The sequence below is a fragment of the Egretta garzetta genome, unplaced genomic scaffold (assembly GCF_000687185.1).
Source record: "Egretta garzetta isolate BGI_Z169 unplaced genomic scaffold, ASM68718v1 scaffold1030, whole genome shotgun sequence".
Taxonomy (NCBI): Eukaryota; Metazoa; Chordata; class Aves; order Pelecaniformes; family Ardeidae; genus Egretta; species Egretta garzetta.
Window position 1 is genome coordinate 28677 of NW_009258308.1, and position 384 is coordinate 29060.

General features: G+C 55.5%; 1 protein-coding gene across 1 annotated transcript in view; it reads right to left on the reverse strand.

Moving 5' to 3' along the window:
- The window catches only part of WDR73 (WD repeat domain 73), an 11264-nt gene that overhangs the window by 9259 nt on the left and 1621 nt on the right, over positions 1–384 (reverse strand). The window lies entirely within an intron of this gene.

Genomic DNA, 384 nt, shown 5'->3' on the forward strand with positions numbered 1-384 from the left:
CTCCCCAGCTTGGTTGCTCTCCTCTGGACATGTTCCAGCAACGCAACATCTTTCTTGGAGTGAGGGGCCCAAACCTGAACACGGTATTCAAGGTGTGGCCTCACCAGCACCGAGTACAGGGGCACGGTCACTGCCCCGCTCCTGCTGGTCATGATCAGAGGCAAAGTCATTTCTTCACATGTAATGGTGCAGAACTTGGTGTGGTCAGTTACCGTGAAAAAAGACCGAGACACAAGACACGCTCTCGCTTGATAAATCATAGAATCATAGAATGTTTTGGGTGGGAAGGGACCCCCAGAGGTCACCCAGCCCAACCCCCCCGCAGGAGCAGGGACACCTTGAACCACATCAGGTTGCTCCCAGCCCCGGCCAACCTGGCCTGGA